The following is a 20,006-nucleotide window of genomic DNA, read 5'->3' on the forward strand; positions in this document are numbered from 1 at the left end:
GATGCCAGCTGTGTTTCACTGGCCATTTCACTATAGTGGGTTTAGGGGTGCTACTGGGCTCCCAGCTGATGGGAAATTGTCCACCCGTCCTTCTGAACCTCTTCAGCTGAGGAATATTTGGGCTGCAGTGATGAGCTTTGTACCCCATCTGGACTTGCTGCACCTCACACCCCAGCTGCATTTGAGGGATGCTGTGATGTTGTTTGTCACTTTTCCATGTATTCTGTCCCCTCCTCATGGCCCTGGGATGCCCCCCAGCCCCCACATGCCTTTGTGTAGAGGGGACTGGCAGTGACACCCAGGCAGACCCCGCTCACCACAACTTGCTTCAGATCAGCCTTCCTCCCGCGAGTGGGCAGAGCCTTTTCCTGTCCCCCCCCGCGTGGTGTGACACAGTGGCAGCCAATGGCACAGGGCAGTCTCACCAGAAACCCCTCCCTTGCGGCTGGCACATGGCGCCGCAGAGCTGCACAAGGCTGAGCCCAGCCCCGGTGGTGTCCCCTGGGAACAGCAGGAGAGGAGATGAACCCCTGGACTGAGCACCCAGCAAGCCTGTGGGTGCAGTGGCCAAGGAAAAGCGTCTGACACACACACACACCCCCTCCGTCCCTGGGGTGCAGAGGGCCTGCTGCCCAGCTCCTGCTGCATCTCGGGGCTGGTGGAGGTCTACCAACACCCCTACATCACCCCAAAACACCCTATGCCCTTCCCAGGCCCTCTGATTATGGAAAAGGCTTGGAAACACCCTTACCAGACTACCTGTGCCTTCTGGACACGATGTCCCCTTGTGCTGTGCCACAGGCCCTGAAGAAAGCAGGACATGTTGTGCAGCACCCAAAATGAGATAAGGGCCCCACCCTTCCCCCTGGCACAGCACTCCCTGGCTCTCTGCCCCCGCCAGCCCCTGGGCTCCAGAGTGTTAATTCCCTGGTACAGCGAGGGTGTGGGGCAGCGTGGCACCCCAGGCCTCTCCATCAGCCCCCCGTTTCCCCCTCCTCCCCCCAGCAAGGATGCACCTTGCATGAGGAGGCAACCCACAGGCAGCAGGAGGGAAAGCAGAGCCAGGCCCTTAGGCAAGGCAAGCAGGGCTGAGCTCTACCCCAGAACACGGCAGGGACCGACCTGAGCTCCCCCCAGTTCATCGACTCCCACTTCCCGAGGACCTCAGCAAGTCCCTATGGCGGGGACACGGGTGACAGCACCAGTCCGGGCAGCGGAGGGTTAACGCCGCATCGTGGTCACCACGGGCTGCCCCTGCTGCTGCAGCTCAGCGGCAACCCAGGGGTTAACGCGCCGCAGCAGGAAGTTTCTAAGAAACGGCCGATTTGTAAAAAAAAAAGAGAAGCTGCTGCTGCGGAGAGCGGTGCTTTCCCGGGAGGGCGGGATGCTGCTCGCCCCGGCCCCCGCCCGGCCCCCCGGCACCCCCCGACCTGCACGAGGAGCAGATGTGGCACTGGGAAGAGGGGGGGGGCTGTGGACCCACTCCCCCATCCTCAACTCCACCTTGGCCCAAGGATGGAGAGGGAGGTGGAATGGGGTGCGGATGTGGGTAGGATAAGGAGGGGAGTGGGGGTGAGGTGTGACGGGGATTCGGATGAGGATAGAGATGGGGATGAGGACAGGGATGGAGGTGAGCTGGGAATGGGCTGAGCATGTGTCCCTCTCCTCCCACCCTGGTGGGGCAGGCTGAGCTTCCAGGGCTCCTTCCAGCCAGGAAGCTGGCTCAGCTCGGGGCGTGAAGGAGATAAGGGCTTGGGGGACTTTTTGTTGCAGAGGGAGAGAAGACATGTGTAGGTGATGCTCCATGCAGCGTGCAGGGGGCAAGGAGCTGCCTGGGAGGATGTTTGGAGCAGCATGAGGAGAGCAGAAGGGTTTGGAGGTCCACTCAGGTGCATGTGGAGAGACAACCCCCAGCTCTGCGTGTTCCTGCTCTCTCTCCCCTGCATCCTGCTGGCCCTGCATGCTGGGAGCCCCATCTGGGAAGCCTCAGCGGCAGCCAAGGCAGTTGGCCTTATGCAAGTGTCCCTCCCTGCTCCTTGAACGCCGTGTTCCAGCCTGGCCCAGCCCTGCGGGAGCCTCACAGATAAATGAGTGGCTGGGATTTTCCACACAGACCTTGGAGCCCAGTTACCCCAGTGGATCCAGATCAGCTCGTACCTCTGGCCGGGATGGGGTTAGCTCACCTTGGGCTGCTTGGGACCATCTGCAGGCCCAGGGACCCTTTGGGAAAGGAAAGCCATGCTACAAAACAGAGGCTCCCGCTGGAGAGCCCAGCCTGCTGTGACAGAGAGGGGCTGCCTGCTGCAGCGATGGGGCTCAGCGTTGGGGTGGAGGCCACAGGCTGGGGTGCTCGGGTGGGTACTCTGTGTTCCCTGGCAGCTTGTGGTCCCCAGCACCTTGCCCTGACACCCAGCCACAGGCATGTGCCGGTATCAGGAAGTGAAATAAACAGCAGGCAGAGTCGCCTGGCAGCGAGACCGCAGGCAGCCCTGGTGTGCCAGGCATGCAGGTTGCTCCACGCACCTGGCTGAGACTCCACCACCACTGCCTGCACTCGGGCATGGCACTGTCCCTGCCTCCTTAGGGACTGCTGGGGGACTCCTGAAGGGAGCAGGCAGGGCGTTTCTACCCCAGCCAGCTCCTCCTCTCCACCCTCAGGTGTCCTCCCTGCATCCTTGTGGGACACAGGGATGGGTTTTCCCACTGGGGGAAAAAAAAAATAAAAATGCCCTGAACAGCTACATGGTTTGTGGCCTGTGGGCTGCAGCCATGTCTCCAGCTTGGTCAAATGTTATGGTCTGGTGAGACACTGGATCTGTCTGTCCCTTAAGGTCCCTGCATGTGGCACAGTGGTGTCATGCTTTGGGGAGCCAGCAGCACTGGCCACCTTTTTACTGCCAGTCGGCTGGAGAAAGGGGATCCCAGAGAGGAGCCATCTGCACTCAGTCTGCTATGGGTCAGCACACAGACAGCCACAGCTTTGTCCCCATGGTGAGGTGGCTTTGTGTGCTGGGACATTGCCTCCCAGGGCCGGGATGGTGGTGGGAGCTGCTGTTGCACAGTTGCAAAAGGATTTCAGCTTCTCAGATAGAAACAAGGTTGAAGAGCCCCAAGGAGCTGAGTTTAGAGGAACAGCAAAGAGAGGAGAGGGAAGGAGATGGCATGTGAGGGTTGGATTAAAAACAACAGGGCGATGATGAACAACAGTATCAATGGCAAGAGGAGTTGAGGAAGGTGGAAACCAGCTGGGTCATGAGGGAGGGTGAAAAGTGTGCACAAGACACATAAACAACCTGAGATTCCTCCTGTCTGTCCATGCCAGAGCCAGCGTGACTGTTCCACAAGGTTAATGGGATCTATTAGAGGTGATAAGAAGGCTCCTAAGCAGTAAAATGTTCCCGAGAAAGTGAACTTCCTTATTGCCACCAAGAAAGGGAGATTCTGTCAGAGTAAACAGCACCAGAACAAATAAATCAATTAGAAACAGCAAGTTCTCGAACCCAGACAAACAACCCAGGGACCTGGAAGGCTTTCATGTAGGAAGAGCCATGCTTGGAATAAACACTTCCACCCAGGGGACTGCCACATAATGAATGAGCAATGGGAGTTAAAGAAGGTGCCAGGGATTAGCCAGGATTTAGGGGCCTGGGGGACCCGGCCAATTTGCTTTAATTGATCATTAGAAACAGTATAATCCCCAGGAAAATCAGTGTGGGAAATCCGGGCGCCCAGGCCCCAGGAGGACTTTGCTGCAGCTTACAAGAGGCCACAAGTCACAGAGGGGTTGTCTCCATCTCAGGACAGGGCACAGAGGCTCCAGAGGATGAGTGGCTCAGCTTGTCCCACGAATCCCTCCAGGTACTGCCCACAGCCCAGCTCTGGCACCGGCCCAACTGCCCGGCACTCTGCTGCACAGGCAAGCTGTCCACACTGCCCAGCCCCGGGGGCAACACTTGGAAATCAGCCCAGGGGCAGAACAGAGGGACATGGGTTGAGTTGCACTCTGGGGAAGGCTGACCTCTCCATCCTGCACCTCCATTGCCACCCCAAACCCAGGACTGCCTACAGACCATGCCCAGGGAAGGGGCAGGCAGCTGGCTGGTGACCTCGGTATGGGCGATACTCGGAGCAGCTCTGTGCCAGGTTTGCGCCATTCCCAAACACTGACATGGAAATTTCCCTGAGGTCAGCACTCAGGTTTCCCTGGCTGGTGTTTAAGGTCTGTCCTGCCAGGCTTCCCAACCCCGTCAATGATTACCCAGGAGGGAGGGTTGCCCAAGAGCCACTGGGACAGGAACGAATCAGGCATGACATCCCCAGACAAACAAACACAAACAGCCCTGGCCAGGGCAGAGTGCCAGCTCCTGCAACAGCCCTTTGCTGACACAGCCAGTGGCATGTGAGGCCACCCCACCGCCTTGTCACCCAAGGGTGATCTGCTACAGTGGGACAGACAAGTCACCCCAGAGGAGCCCGACCCTCCTCCCTGTCCCTGCAAAGCCAATATCTCATCATGACGGTGGAAGAGCCGTGACGAACCTCTGCTCCTGGAGGAGATGCTCATCCCTGCAGGGGTGGTGGCACGGCAGTGCTGCCCCACAGCCACTGCTATCGCTGCCTGCATGCCGTGCGTGTTTGCTGAGGCAGGCGTGGCGGGGAGGAAGGCACCTGCCAGCCACTCGGGTACCATACAAGGAGAGGAATGCGGGCACAGGGCACACCCTGCTCCCGATGCGTGCCCACCACCCTGGCATCACCCTGTCAAACTCACAACCACTTCCACCCCTTCCCCAGCAGACCCTGCCTCTGGGGAATGGTTGTGGCCCAGCCCTTGCTTGGGACTGGCTCTCGGTGTGATGGGCAGCTCTGTGCCACGGCTGGTCCATGACCCCTGTCCTGTCTGGGGATCTGGAGGCGGTGGCGAAGGCACTGATAAACCCTGGCAGGGTCAGGCAGCAGATCATCCACTGTGAATTGCCTTTCCGATCATCAGCCCTTATGATGGGGAAATAGCCATTCACCTCACGTACGTGAGATTTCTAGGTGCCTGTCTGGTGGGGATGGATCCTGCAAAGGGGGAGAAACTCCTGGAGCCCCCCAGCACTTGAGCAGCTGTCTTGGAAACCTGCTTCTAAGCCCATCTCTGGTTAGAACCAGCCTAAGGCACCTGATCTCCCTTTTCCCACACCACTCCATGGAACCTCCAGGAAATCTTCCCACTCACAGAGTGGGTGTCCTGGCTGAAGAAGGAAGAGGGGGTGTGGGGTTACCCTCCTTTGCACCTTGAGGTGGGAGACAGCACAAAAACCAGCTGCCTCACCACCACGATGCTCGCAGCACAGCCCCATCCCCTGTGTTGCTTGGGAAGGGACTCGCTCTGCCCTTCAAGCATGGGGGGGTAGAGGGAGCCTCCATGCCCTGGCACCCCCACCCCATCGCAGCTCAGCAGCCCCTGTGCAGGCAGTGCCCAGGCAGGACCACCCCCAGGGCTCCTGTCCCAACCTGGGCAGAGGAAACCCTGCAAAGAGGACAAGGTCAGGGCTGCAGAGGTCCCTCCAGCGAGCGGCCTCTCCTGCAGCCAGTGGGGTCACAGGCCGCTGCTGCGCAGGTGGAGATAAGGGGCCCTGGAGCTGGCTGGCGATGCAGTGTTCTAGCGTGTTTGTTTTGTCTGAGCCCTCCTCCACCCTGCGTGACCGCACGCAGCAGGAGAAGCGTCAGCTTCTGCCCAGGCTCTGCCGGCTGAAGCCGGCTGCTGCAACCTCGGCAGGATTAAGGGTTGACTCCAAAGCAGATCTCCTGGGCTGCGGGATCACAAGCTGGAGTCCCCACCATAGTTTCTGGTCTCTGCTTTTTGCTGTAGAACTTCCCTGGCGTTTTCAAGCAGGGATCCCGAGGGAAAAGGCCCTGTCAGTCCTGCTCGCTGCAGCAAGCACCAGAGGCAACCAAGGCTCTGAGGAGGTGGCAAGAGATGGTCCGCAAGAAACCGCCGCCCTCCTGGAGGATGTGTAGGCTCTGTTTGTACTTGCACCAGTGCAAAGCAGCATGACATTTCTAGCCTTTCCCCTCCACCCCTGGAGAAACTTCCCCCTGAACCTCCTCTCTGTACTCTCCCCTCAATAATTTTGGTAATTCTTTCATGTCTGCAGCAGAAGACACACTGTCAAGGTCAAATATAGTCTTTGGCCACCTTTAAGCCAAACACAGGTAAACCTCCTGTCTGAGAGATCCCAGAGGCATGAAATGGGGTTCCTGATCCACTAGGAACGTCCCAGTGCTCTGGAGTGTGAAACATCAGCATAGTCCCATTTTTAAGCACCAAACTCTAGCACAAGCATCACCTCCTGCACACAGTCATGCTGCTTCTGTTGCCTGAACAGCCACTGCTGCCCCAGACTTCTGGGAGAAGCTCCACGAGGATGCTCAAGCGCAGGTGATGGAGGAAGGCAGGGTGGTGTGCGTGTGCTGGAGCCCTCCAGCTGCCCCTGGCCCTCCCTGCAGCACCCTCTGCGCAGGCTAACGGCGGGTGACGCAAGCGGGGACATTGTGCCTGGGTCGGTGCCGAGGGAAGATGCTCCCATGGAGGGGAGGGGAGGCATGGGGGGGTGGGAGCTGCCAGGCACTGTGCCGGTGGCTGCTGCCTTGCCAGCACCCTGTTACTTATTCTCCAGGAGGGAGACCTTTGGATTGTGGAAAGTTCGAGGCTCAGGGAGGATGGGGGTGAAGTCAGAGTCCAGGTTCGGATCTGGCTGGTCAACCTCCCTCGCTGGGGTGACCGCTGGGCTGGGGACACCCTTTTGCAGGGCTGGAGTGAATTCATTATGCAGTGGCTGGTACACCTCCTCCAGCAACAAAGCCCATAAATCAGGAGGCTCTTCTTAGATTCTCTGTTCACTCACATCACCCCCAGTTTGGGCTAAGCCAAGCACAGGGGTCAGACTCCTGCAGCCTGTGTGCAGGATGAGCGGGTGTGAACACAGCGTGTACAGGACCCTGTCTCTGTCTTGGGAAGGTCCAAGCTGTGGTGCCATCCTGTCGGTGTGAAGGGGCTCCTTGGAGCATGGCGGGCAGCTTGGAGACAGCTGTAGAGAGCTTGTCCTAGGCAGGGGAACAGCTGGGTGTCTCCAGGCTGTCTCCATCCCTGTGTCGACCCCACACCAGTGCCACTGGTTGCTCCTGCACCCCAGGCTGTGCTCATGCAGCCACGGCAGCAGCCCCAGCCCTGTGCTTCGAAGCAGGAACGGACCGCCAGGCACCAGCTGCTTGTCGGCCGCCTTGGCTCCCAGCCGGGACCGACTTCCTCCCATGGAGGCTCCCAATTAAACCAATTTCTTGGACGGCTCCAGCGATGCAGGAGCCAGAAGCTTTGTAGTTGTGCAGCCCCTTGGGCCACCCCCAGGGTCTCCCTGTCTCCCCCGGCGCCTTCCCCATCCCTGGGGCAGCACCTGCTCTCTTGTATAACACGTGGCCCCAGTCTCCAGGGGCAGTGCTGCCGCTGGCCCTGCCGCTCTCCATGAGCCTTGTTGGGAACATATCCCAGCAGGGGCTGAGCGCCGGGGACTGTCCCGGCCTCGCCAGGCGAAAACAAGGCAGCACCATGCTGGGATGTGAGCCGGAGGCGCCTCTGAAGCTGCCGCCTGGCCCGGGTCTCGGCGGTGCCAGCCCGCTGTGCCCAGGAGCCGTGGCGCCGAGAAAAGTGGCACATCAAAGCCCTTCTTGCCTCAGCTCCCCACCGCCCCAGCCAGGCACAAAGAGGGAATTTGGCTGGGGAGCGGCCGGGAAGACAGGGAGGCAGGGCCAGGACCCCCACGGAGCTGGGGCTCAGGGACGTGCCAGCCCTGGCTTTGCCGGGGAAACGGGCATCTTTCTGCTCCCTTCCACTTGCCAGAGCTCAATCCCAGCATGTAACAAAAACTCAGAGTAGTTGGGGTAGAGAAGGGATGGGAGCATCCACGTGGGTGACAGAGCAAGGCTTGCAGGCACAGCCTGGGCTGATGGCCAGAGGCACAAGGGACAGTCAGGTGGGCTGAACTGTTCATCGCAGGGCACGGGAGCTGCACTCCCATAAGCCCGGGACAGACGGATGGACGGCACAGTGGCGGGGCCCTGCTCTGTCTAACGGGAGCATGCTCCGAGGTCCTGGTACAGCAAACTCCTGGGACTGTAACTCCAGGGGGACAGACCCGAAGGTGTCCCACGCCAGGTGGGACAGTGCATGGATGCATGCCTGGGTCCCTGTGCCAGACCGTGGTGCGGGGGCAGTGCTGGGGGCAGGAGGGACACAGCCTGAGGCTGGTGGTAGGCAGAGCCCATTTGTTGGTGGCAGTGGTGCTGCTGGCCCTGGTGTCACCAGCACTGTGGGAATTCAGATTCAGTGGCAGATACGGAGTGGAAAACACTGGTGCTGACATCGTCCGGAGCCCTGGCCCACCACTCAGCCCAGGGGCTCCGGGACTGAAGGCAGCAGGGCCAGGATCCAAGCAAAGAGCCTGAATGGCACAACCCTGAGCAACTGGCTGCCTGCAGGCTCAGCAGAGAGGGTAATTATTGTTGTTATTATTGTTATTACAATAACAATAACAGTAACAATAACAGCTACTGCTTGCTGCCCTTGCATCATTGCTGGCATCATCGCCTTTATCATTTAACTCAGAAACTGCTGCCCCAAGGGCAGGAAGAACAGTGGGAAGGAGAACCCAGCCTGTGCAAGCCCTTGTCCTGCGGTCAGTCCCCTGCCTCCAGGGGACCGACAACCTGGGACTCTGCTTTACTGCCTGCAGGTTCCTCAGTGTCTGGATTGAACAGGACAGGCAGATGGGGCTGGAGACAGACTGACAGCTCCGAAGCACCCTGCTGATCCAGGGGCTGTGCCTCTTCCCTGGGTCACTGCTGGGCACCCTGCCAGGAGCTCACCCAGTCCCCAGGGGCCTGGCAGGGTGTCATTTGGAGGACAGCCAGGGCGGGTGTCACTGTCCAGAGCTCTGCCTCTTCCAGGAAGGATGCCCTGCTCATGGGAAGCAACCACTTGGCTTTCCAGCTCTCCTCCCGCCCCAGAAAACGTTGCCGTTAGTGGACAGATTATTAAGGAATTAGGGGCATGTGCAGTAAACAGGACTGGTCTGTGGGCTGCTGAGGGACAAGGGATTACCCTGGGACAGCAGCTTAGTGCCAGCACCTCTCCAGCTGGAGCTGGCGCTGCTGGAGAGCTGAGCCCCAAGAGTGCTGGTGTCCAGCCCAGATGGCAGCACCTGGCCTCTTCCTCCTTCAGGAAGCCAAAGCAGGGATGCTGTGTGCCTCTCTCCCTCCATGTCACCTGCCTGTCCTCGACTTTCAGGTCCTGGAGGGGTCCTGATGCATGGCTGAGGATCCCAGCTCTACTAGAGACTAAGATGGGGGTGTAAAACCTCCTGGTGTGGTGGAGCACTGCCTGGGAGCCACTATTGCCCAAAAACTTACCAGCTGCTCTGGGCAAAGGGAAACAATTCCCAGCTTTCTGTAACTGCTGGCTTTTTCCTAATTCCACACTTATGAGAATCACAGGGACACCCAGCACAGGCACCCCGCACCCAGCAAAAGCCACACATCCCTCCTGCTCTGCCCTCACTGCCTTTGCCCCAGGCTGCCTGTTTCCTTCAGGATGCTGTGGGGGAGCAAAGCAGCCAGAGCCCAGGGCCAGGCAACTGCTGTCCCTTGCAGGGCTGAGCCCCAGCAGCACCCTGGAGCATTTCTGGCCAGCCCCAGCTCTGCCCTGCTGTGTGCAATGCAGCCGTGACAGTGCTCACACGTCTTCTGCTGAACACCACTGCGTTGCCAGGCAGAGGGGAGGAAGGTCCTTCTCAGCTCAGAGAGTAAATCCCTCCTCTGAGCTGGCCTGGATTATGCTAAGGGGATTGCTGCAGCAGCAGGTCTGCCTGGGAGCCCTCCCTGCCACCCTAGGGCTGCAGCATCATGTTGAGGGGACATGTGAGCATGCACAGAGACCCTGCGCCAGGGTCTTGGGTAGGGCATCCCACTGGTACCTGGACCACTGAGGCTGTGACCTCCTGACGTTTTTGTATTGAGGGAACAGAGAAGCAACACGTCATTTTAACAGCTCTGACACAGCTGTGCCATGTTAAAATAAAACATTGCTTCTCTGTTTCCCCAATACAAAAACGTCAGCAGCACCGATATTCTCTTGATACATCCCAGCCCTGCACGATATGTCCTTGCTATCAAAAGACAAGCTCTGTAGGAAAGTTTCTATCGAGCTACATTCTGACCTTCCCAGTCCTGAATCCCAGCAGCTCCCAGTCCACCCCAGTCATCTCTGCCAGCTCTCCTCCTCTCTATCTGCCTGGCACAAAAGCTTTGCTTGCTGGTGAGCCATGGGGACTGCCAGCAGAGCCGGGGCAGGCTGCAAGCAGGACCTAACTCTGCACACATGCTGGATGCGATTAGGCAGCTGGAGGCTGCTGAGAATAGCACGACTGCACCATGGGAAAGCTGTAATACTAATTAATCCAGGCACCAGCTTGGGGCCGGGTTAGGTCTTCCAGGGCTGGTGGGGATTCAGGCAGTAAGAGAAAATTCCCCTGCAGCGTGGCTGCCTAACCAACACCTGGGTCTGGCAGCCAGTGTGCCTGTGCCTGGGCTGCATCCCTGCCCCACAGCTTGGGGTCACCTGCTTCTGATCAGGGCTGGGAAGAACTGTCCCCTGCTCCCCTTCCACCACCCTGGGGTCACTTCAGCTCAGATTCAGCAGCCAAGAGGGGCCAGGACCCGGGGGTGGGAATGTGACAGGATTGCTTCATGGCTTTGAGGTCCCCGGCTGTCTGATTTCCCCCCACCAGCTGCCCAGCATCTTGTCCCTGTGGCATCCAAGGCATCCGGGTGCCAGGAGCCAGGCAGAGTGCTCTATATAAGTCCATCACATCTGCTCTCTGCCTGCTGCTCCCATTGCAGTGGCAAGTGGGCATCAGGCCAAAAATGCCTTTCCCCTTCTACCTCCCAAGGGCAGCAGGACTGGTAGAGCTGGAAAGCTCATGGGGAAGGCTGGGGAGAGAAACCCAACGCTGAGGGTGGCCTGGTGCCCATGCTCCCATCCTCTCCTACTACATCCCATCACTGGGATGGGTCCCATCACTGACGAGTTATCCAGCTGCCAGCTCTGCAGGTTAGTCTTCAGCCCCCTCCACCTCGCATGAGCTTGCAAACTGCATCTGAGCAGCCTCACTCTGCTCACCAACTCTCACACCTTCTGCCACCCTCTGTGAGCCCAAGAGCTGGCAGGGCAGCACCGGGCAGTCTCCTCCAGGGCAGCTTCCAGAGATGGGTCCTCAGTACTGGGGTAGGAGCCAGTCCTCAAAAGCATTCAGGCACCCTGAACCCCCACTCATCCCATCCAGATGTCTTGGTAGAGATCATTTAGAAGTGGGGAACACATGTACCCACATGTACAGACTAAGGCAATGGTGCTCAGATGGGCTGAGGAAGAAGCTGAAGGTACTTTCCAGCCCAAACCACTTCCAAGAGGGATCATCTCCCATACACGTCAAAACCAGAACACTTTCTTCCGGTTTCAAGCTTAATTTTTGCATCAGGATTAATTATTTTTAGCTGAAGCCATAAACCTGGGAACAAGCACTGTACTTCTGCTAATTTTGTTTCTTTTGGGAATCCCCCAGTTTTTAGGTCTAAAAGGTCCCACAGATGATGCCTAACAGGAAGGAAGTCTGGTGGGGAGGACCTCAGGACTGAAATCTGAGATGTGCTGTGCCCTGTATTTTTAGAAGCTGGAAACAGACACCTGGATCCCACTCTGAACCCTCCCCTACCTGGCTTTGACCCTGTGAATTCTGGATCTCCAGATAAAGAGGCCTTGAGGCACCCAACAACCTTCTGCCCCCCATCAGTGTCGTGCTATTGGTGAAGAAAGTCATGCAGAATAGGGCTTATTTTTTGTCTAAAGCTTGTCTCTTCAGGTTTTTGCCATGTAGATAATATTCATGTCTGTTGTACCCCTCCCTGGAGAGGGAACATATTTTGAAGCTGCCGCTTGCATTACAGGGACTGATGCAAGATGTGTGCCTGGGGCTGTGCATGTGCAGCAGCGCTGGCAGGATCAGGCCATCTTGGCCTGTGCCCAGCTGGGCACATCACAGCAGTGTGATGCGGGAGTGCCTCAAGGCACCCGTGCTGTGTCACCAGACCACTCTGCCTGGATGTGCTCCTGGGAAGGGCTGCTACATCTCCCCAAGTGTGGGGTCCTGCAAAACCCCGGCTGTGTACAGGCAACCTTGCTGCAACCACTTCCATGCCTGACACTCACCAAGCTCTAGTCCAGCCTTGCTGGAGGAGCTGCTGTTCAGCCTGTTACCATGTTTGGGTGGTTTTGAGCCACCGGATGACTCACATCTTCATTCCCCGGACTTGTTTACACAGCCAGGGCAGGAACGGGAGGAGCGTGCGCAAGAGCAGCGGGTAACACAGCAGCCGTGCGGTGCCTGGCGTGCCCCCCGTGTGCCTGCTACCCGCTCCCGTGCTCATGCCAGGGCCAGCAAGGGACACCTTCAACTTTTGGAGTGGGAGCTTGTGGGACCCCCACCGAGCACAGGAGAACCCCTGGAATGGGGCATGCCTGGGCTCACACAGGGAGACAGAGGCAGGCCCAGGTGTGCTGCTCCAAAGCAGGTCATTTCAGGTTGCTTTACCCCCTCCTAGCAGGATCAGCCCAGCAGCTTCTTTTTTCTGTACTTAATTCTGCTGCTATTCAGTCCCTCGCCCTTCACCAGCTGTGTCCATAGCATGGCTATGCCCCCGTCCCACCGCTGGCTCTCTCAGCTAGCAGCTGGCACACATCCACTCACATGCCTGGCTGGTGGAGCTCATTCCATTGACGTTTCTTGGAAACAAAGCCACTTCTTGGTATGCCTGCAATAGCAGCTCAGCAAACACAATGAAAAAATCCTCAGGACTGAGCAACGAGTCAGCGTTCTCCTGACTTGCCCCCGGCATCTGACGATGCCTGTAGCCTCCGGCAACCCCTGGCACCATGCCCTCCATGAGGAAGGGAAGAAGGGTTTCTCTGGGCTTCTCCAGGTGGCTGCTTTCATCCAGATGCCACCAAGAAGCCTGTAGCAGCACAGGCAGAGATGCAGACACGCAGAGGGGAAGGCTGTTGGAGATAGAGGTGCAGGGTTTCCCCAGCCTTCAGCTCCAGAGTGCAAGAACAGGGGCACTGGGGCTGGTGCTTGCAGATCCCAGGGAATATTTCTTGCTCCACAATCTTCATTGTAGCAGGCTTGTTAGCCATTAAGTGTTGTCTTTGTGCTGAAAAGATAAAACTTTTTCTGGATTACTTGGTTCTCAGCCATGAAATCATCTGGCTTGACAAAGAAAATGATAGAGGGAAAGAGAAAAATTCATCAAAGCAGGATCCTCCACCTCGCTGAGCAATGGGCTTACCCTTAGCAAAGCTTTGCTGGGAAGCTGTGCCCAGCCCACACTGGCACAGACCTGGCCCAGCCTGCCTGGCCGGGCAGACCTGCTCAGGGAGCTGAGCTCTGGGAGCTTGGGCTGGGGGAAAAACCCGCAGCCTTGCAAAGAGGGGCTGCTTAGGCTGACTCGCTTGCTCTATGCCCAGTGCCAAGGTAACACATGTGGCCTGGCTGCTCTGTCCTTGCAGGCGTTGGTGGGACAGAGGCGATGTCACCTCCCCTTCCTCCATGGTGGTTTTAAACCCTGGCTGGAGCTGAGCAGGCAAAACGCAGTTTCTCTGCAAGACTGAAAGTGAAAACTGCACGTTTCTTGAATGTGGAAAGAGTCAAGCAGAGGAAGAAAGTGGCTGAGCAAAGCAGCCACCAGCATCCCAGTGCCTGGGGGGGAGCACTTGGGTGGAAGCAGTCGAGCAAGAGCAAATGGCGTCTGCGGCGAGGCAGTGAGCCAGCTCCGGTGGCCACGGTGCCGTGCGGCTGCACAGCACCGTGCACGGCAGCGCTTGGCAGCAGTGGGCTGCAGCCATGAGATAAATTAAAGATCAGTAGTGCTGGGGAGCATTTCTCAAGGAGCTTTGTATGTGTCCTGGGTGCTGGTGGCTCGTGGCTGCTTCTAGGTGGGAGAGCAGGCAGCTCCTTCCCATGTGTGGGAACCTCTGCCTGCTGAGGGGGGGTGCTGAGATAAAAGGTCTCTTCAGAGGCATGCTGCTCCTCACTCAGCCTGCTCAGCCCCAGGTCTCTGGGGATAGACATGTCACTGGTGCCACCACAACCCCACAAGAGTGAGGGAGGCTGAGAACAAACCCTCTGAGCAACCTCTGCCCCCTGCTCTGCCTCGGTGTTCCCAGTCTGCACTCTCATCCTCACACAGTGCATGGATGGGGGCAGGATTAGTGGGGAAACTGAGGCACGGGTGAGTCTGGGTGGCAAGCTGGCATGGCGTCTGCATCACAAGCGCCCCCACTCTCTGGGCAGGCACTGTAGTGTGTTCAGCTACATCCCCCTTTGACACTCAGGCTGCAGGAGGGGAAGGGTCTGTAAAATGACCCCAAAACCCTGAGCTGCCCTGAAAGGACTTTCTCCACAGCACCACACTCCCTTGTTGGGAGGGTGGCTGATGGATCCAGCCAGGGAGTGGCCAACATTTCTGGTCTACTGCAGCTGATCCCATGGCCCTTGCCTCCGGGGCAGTGTTCCTGGGGAATCTGGGAGCCTCTCCAGCACTCCCCCCCCAACTCCCCACCACACTGCACAGCCATGGGCATCTTCCCAGCCCTTCTGACCACAGCAGCTCCTGGACTCTCCTTTGGCTGCTTTCTATAGACATCCCAGGGTTTTCCTCCACCCTGCCCTGCTCCAGCCAACCCCATCCCCAACCTGACTGTTGCTGTGAGAGCAGAAACCAAAGCCTGGCCCTTCTTGCCTGCCCACAGTCTCTCACAGTCACTGCCCAAAATAACTTGAAAAGTCCAAAAATAACCCACTGCTGCCCACTCAGCCCATTCGGTACCCTGAGGAAGACGTAGGAGTGTGTGCAAGGGCAGGGGTGGGCAAGTGAAGGGACCAGCCCAAAAAAGTACATCCCGTGGGAGCATGATTTCCCCAGGGCTGTGAAGGAAAACAGCTGTTGCTGTGGCGACGGCTCAGCACTTTGTGCTTCCTCCCGCAAAATGGGGTGAGCTTGACGTCAGCAGCCCATCGTCAGCTGGTAAGCATGGCTCCAGCCTCTCCTGGCCTGACTCAGTGCCGGTCATCAGCCCTGGCCCTGCCTGGCCCCCAGCCAAGATGAGGACGTGACTTCCCCAGTCACTCTCTCACCATGCCTGAGCATCTCTAAGCTTTCCTAAAGCGCCTGTCAGGTAGCACTATGTGGAGCCTGGGTCATGCTCAGCATGTTTAGACTCGGACATGAGGCATCCCCATCCCTCCATCCCTGCTCTGGTTTAGCCAATGCCATCAATCACCCCTGTCATGTCACCGCTATGCAAGTGATGGTACCGCAGGCAGAGTCCCCTCTGTCCAGGCTCCCTCCACCCACTTCTCTTTCCATGCTGGGCATGCCAGGGCAGCCAGCAGGGATCCTGCTTCCCCAGAGAGTCCCCTCCACAAGTGAAATTATTCCCAATGCCCTCAGGTTAATCCTGCTCTGCTGTCAAAGCACCTAGGGGAGATACCGAGCTGGAGGCTGTCAGGGGTTCAGGAGCCAGGGGAGCAGCAAAGGAGTAAGCTGGGTATAGATAGAGCAAATTGCCCTGTGCCTCCCAGGGATCAGCAATCCTGACATGCTCATGGCATCTCCCAGCGAATGCTAATCCCCTTCTATTAAACTCAGATTACATAGAAGTCTCTTTTTCCAGTTCTTGCTCTCCCTTCCTGCTCCACGCCACTGGAGAACCCCCTCTTCCCACCTGATACTGGGTCAATGTCAGAGGCTGGCTGTCTCACCGTTCCCCTCTCTCTTGCAGATCCAGGAGCACATGAGCACTCCCGGGAGGGTGTCCCTCCACAAGCCCCCCTAGCCAGGTTGGGGGGACACCGTTTGCTTGGCAGGGCACACAGACCCCTCCGAGCTGCCTGTTCCCAGCATGTGTCCACCTCAAATGGACATAATGTTCCACGTCCCTGTCCCACATTTACAGCTCATCGCCTTCATCCAATGGGACTGTACCAATGGCACTGCTGCCCCCTCCCCTCTCACCCATCACCACCATGGGACTGTCGTGATGGGTTGTGATGTGAAACAGCTCAAAGGACAGAGAAGGTAGGTGTGTGCTGTCAGCCAGGACACAGAGCCAGTACCAGCTCCCCTTGGATGTTTTCAGGCTGCTCCAGGGCCAGAAGGTACAGCTGTGGTCTCAGACACAGTCAGCCAGAGCCTTCACCCCAGCTGCACCCCCTGGGCACCAAGGGCTCTGACATCTTCTTCTTGCAGCTTGCAGAAAGGCTGCAGGGGGTAGCAGACCTAAAACCCCGTGCTTGGCTCATGCTAACTACCTTGTACCCCAATCCTGGCCCAGAGCAGCCCACGGTGGGCTCTGCAAGCAGGGCAGCACCTGGCTGTGAAATCCCATGGGAACATCCCTGGTAGAGACAACTCCTCTTCATCATCCCCTGCTGACAGTCAGCCCCTGCAGTCGCTCCAGAGCTACGTTGGCCAGGGCAAACTGAGAAGGGCCATGTGCCCCATACATGACCAATTCTGCTTAGTGGCACTTAACTGCCTCTCTCTGCTCCTTTTTTTTGTCTCAAGTTTATGGACAGAATGAAACAAACAGTGTTATTCTGCAGTCCAGACCAGCGGCAGAGCTACGGCACAGCCCACATGGGGCGCTGGGCGAGGCAGTTACAGCGTGGGGTGGGGGATGCTCAGTGGTGCACAACCACCTCCTGCATGACAGAACTGACACCCCTCCTTATAATTAATTTCCACCTGGCCACTAAAGCCTTTGCTACTCTCTTTTCTTTTGGTCTGGCATCTTCCCTGCCCACAGTCCAGTGGCTGGCACAGGGGGGTGCCCGGGCAGGCAGAGCAGGGTGCCCTCTCCACACAATTCCCCGTGTGCGAACTTGCTAAAGGCATTTTACAAGATGATGTGTTCGTGCACAGAGGACTCGGCGGGGAGGCAGGGCTAGGGGCTGTGGTGTGATGTTCTTCAGAAGCAGTTTTCCTGAGAAGGCAAGGAAAGGACCAAAAGTTACAGTTGCCCTATTGCTGCCCATTGACACTGACTGAAATCACCCAACCAAAGGAACAGCAGAGAAACTGCACCCAGAACTCCAGTCTCTCCCCAGGGCTTGCAGCATCTCAGACGGGAAAGCCAGGGACTTCCCCAGGGAAGCTCCACTCTGCCCACGCCAGGACACGGCAGCAGCAGGCTCCTGAAAGCTTTCAGTTTGCTCCTCTGAGCTGCAGAGTTTCTTCTCCTTGGGGTTTCTCAGATAGGCTCTGGACCCCCACCCCATTGCAGAGCAGAGCCCAAGGCTGCATGCTTAGACACCCCAAATTTCTCCTTATCCCTGACAAACGGTCCAGGAACTCCCACCAGCTCTCCTGGGGCCCCATGGCCCCTCCTTGCCTGGCCCCATTCCAGCTGGGATCCCCTCGCCCCCGGCGTGCTCAGCACTGCCTGTTTGTGTGCTGCTGCCCTGGTTACCAGACACTGAGTCACCACGAAACCTCCCCGCGCGGGCAGGGAAGCCCAGACTCATATTTTCCATGGGAACCCTACAACTGATTCAACCTTTCGAGGTGGGGAAAGATGTGGACAGGGTGTGATACAGAGCAGAGACCTCCCAGGGACCAGGACTGCCTGCACAGGGAGCAGCCGAGGACACATCCAGGTCCTGCAGGGACGTTGGGATCCCTTTGGAGCAGTGCAGCCATGGGCTGCTTAGGTGCACACATGAACACTGCTGTGGATGGTTTGCTCCATCACCCATCCATCTTCATTCCCAAGTCCTTGCCCATGCTGCCCTGAACTTGTGCCCCCCAGGCTCACACATGGGGACCCTGACAGGACCATGCCCTACCAGCACCTGCCCTGCCAGCCCCAGAGTCGTGGGGTTTCCAGGCAGACCTGATCTGGCTGCAGAGCTGGGAGCTGAGAGAAGTGAGCTCAAATGCCAGCAAGACCAGGCAAAGCTTGAGCAACAGTGGCTGGCAGTGAGGCCGTGGTGTAACGAGCAGCAACCGTCATTTCACTGCTGCAGCCTTACACCAGCTTTTTCCGAGGAAGGTGGAAGAACGTCACCTGTCAGGCGCCTCTGCTCTGTCTCAGCGCAAGCTCGGAATTTGACTCAGCAGTTCTGCAGCACAGCACTGATGGGTCCCAACCACCCCAGGGCTGATCAGTGCCAAAGCCACGGTGCAAGCACCTTTGGAGTGACCACACTATCCAGTCTGTGCTGCAGACCCCACATGCCCAACTCTGGAGTTGACCAGACAGCATGTCCAAACCAGCTGGGGACTGGATCAAGCCCTCTCCACCCAGCCCCAGCGTGCCCTGCAGGTCCTTCAGAGCCAGGAAAGCAGATGGAAAGTGTCTCCAGCCCAAAGCTCAGTTTATCTGGTCCCTGTCTGTAAGCACAGTCGGGCAGCCCAGGAACAGGCAGGGTGGTTTGCAAGGCTCTGCATTTGCCTACTTGCAGGAGGCAGCATTCATGCCAAGCTGCCCCAGGAGGTATTTGGTCCCTGGGCAGTTGGGGCTGCCTGTGGGAAGAGTGGCTCAGTGAGGGCAGTTCAGAGAGCCAGTGTTTGTGCCAAGCTGGACTGTTGCTAGAGCTTCTCTATCCGGAGAGCAGCTTGGGGACACACAGGCAACCAGGATCCCAGCTCTGCAGATGCAACTCAACCTGACGTGCTGTTGCAGTCTGACAGTAAATCCTGCTGCCAGTTGGCCAAATTCCTGCCCCTTTAGGGGCAAGCAGAGCCAAATGGCTCTCAAACAAACAGCAGCAAAAGCCTTCATTGTCCAGAAAGCAGCTGGATGGCAGATAAGGATACAGGGAGGGGGGTTGTGATGCAGGGATGTAAGGTAGTCACCACAAGAGAAGGGGATTCCTCCACCCTTTTGGAGATGCTGCTGTCTGCTCTGAACGCCCATCCCTTCACACCCACTGCCCCCCAGGCTCCCATCATCCCCTCCCATGTTCAGCTTATTTGCACATGTCCCACTTGGGTTGGAAAGAGAAGGCAGGAGGTGGGCCAGGATGAGGAACGGGCACCAGCTGGGGAAGGCGTGGACCAAGCAGCAGCGACATGACAATCCTGCACCAGCTGCCACACGTGGGAGTTTGTCACTGGGTGCGGGACACAGGGGACAGTTGAGATCCCAGCTTACACGAGAGCCCTGATGCAGTGCGAGAGGTGAGCAGGTTTGCTGCTGCCAGGCAGACAGTGGGGCAGTCAGACTTCCTGCAGGCACCGCATCACCGCCAGTCCTTCCTCTCACCCAAACAGACAGACAGACAGCCGGCGGCCGCCCCCCACCCCGGTGAGCAGCCTCAACACCCCACACGGTGCTTCCTGCCTGCACGCCTGCCTGCGGGGGGATTGCAGCCCAGGGTGGGGATGGAGAACAGAGGTGCTGCATGTGGGCACTGAGGGCTCTGGCATGGGGCTGGAGGGATCCCCACCCCAGGGGTGTCTCAGCTCCCAGCAGTTGGTCTGTCATCAGGCAGGGACGGGCAACCCAGGCAGCCTCAGCCCCTGGTTCTGGGGGGCACAAAGGGGCTGGGTCAGGTCAGTAGCTATGGGGCAGATCTGGTGGGCATCCCGCAGCCCCACATCTGGTTCCCCTGCCTCCCCCAGCAGAGACCAGCTCTGCCAGGCAGCCCCCACCACAGGCAAAACCTGGGACTGCCTGGGATGGGCTGGAGGCTCTGGAGGGAGCTCGTCAGCCTCCATCAACTGGGAGCTGGCAAAGGTAAAACAGCTCTGAAAAACATCATAGCAAGAAATGTTTTTGCTTGCTAATCCAAGCCTGGGCTCCCCAGGCATCATTTGTGGCTCCCCAAGATGTTAGCAGCCCCCAG

Source organism: Athene noctua, chromosome 11 (assembly GCF_965140245.1).
Source record: "Athene noctua chromosome 11, bAthNoc1.hap1.1, whole genome shotgun sequence".
NCBI lineage: Eukaryota > Metazoa > Chordata > Aves > Strigiformes > Strigidae > Athene > Athene noctua.